Here is a 682-nt window from a genome sequence, read left to right on the forward strand (position 1 = left end):
ACTTTGCTTAGCTTCAACAGGGTTGCTGACCGTGTACCCTCCAACGAGGTCTCAGGACCGATTTTCTTCTCTTTATGATCTACAAAGCTGGGGGGGTTTTTAACCTGCTGGTTGAAATCAACCAACTTCGCATACAGCTGAACGAAATTCAATATGCAGATGGGCTCTTTGTTATATTAATGAGTTGTACAAAAAGAGTATGTCATATTCTTCTCAAATATTTCTGTTGAAATTGAACCTTTAAAGAAAAAAGGTTGGCTTTAATACCCCACTTTTCTCTACCTTAAGGAGTCTCAGAGTGGCTTACAGTTACCTTCCCTTCCCCACAACAGGCACCTTGTGATGTTGCCAGGGCTGAGGGAGTTCTGAGAAAACTGTGACTGGCCCAGGGTCACCCAGCAAGCTTCATGTGGAGGAGTGGGAAAATCAAACCGTTCTCCAGGTTAGAGTCTGCTGCTCTTAAGCACTACACCATGCTGGACTTGAAACAGACTTCAGGGCTAGCAGCTGCTTTTATAGAATTTTTTCCTTTTAAAATGGGGAATTTACCTGGGTCTGCTAGATGTCATAACCTGCAACTCACATCATAGCAAGAGCACTGCGGTATCCCCAGCTCCCTAAGCTACATAAATGATTGCATGATACAACATTCTTCCTAGGGAGAAAAAAAAGAGAGAACTGA

Source organism: Heteronotia binoei, chromosome 17 (assembly GCF_032191835.1).
Source record: "Heteronotia binoei isolate CCM8104 ecotype False Entrance Well chromosome 17, APGP_CSIRO_Hbin_v1, whole genome shotgun sequence".
Lineage (NCBI taxonomy): Eukaryota > Metazoa > Chordata > Lepidosauria > Squamata > Gekkonidae > Heteronotia > Heteronotia binoei.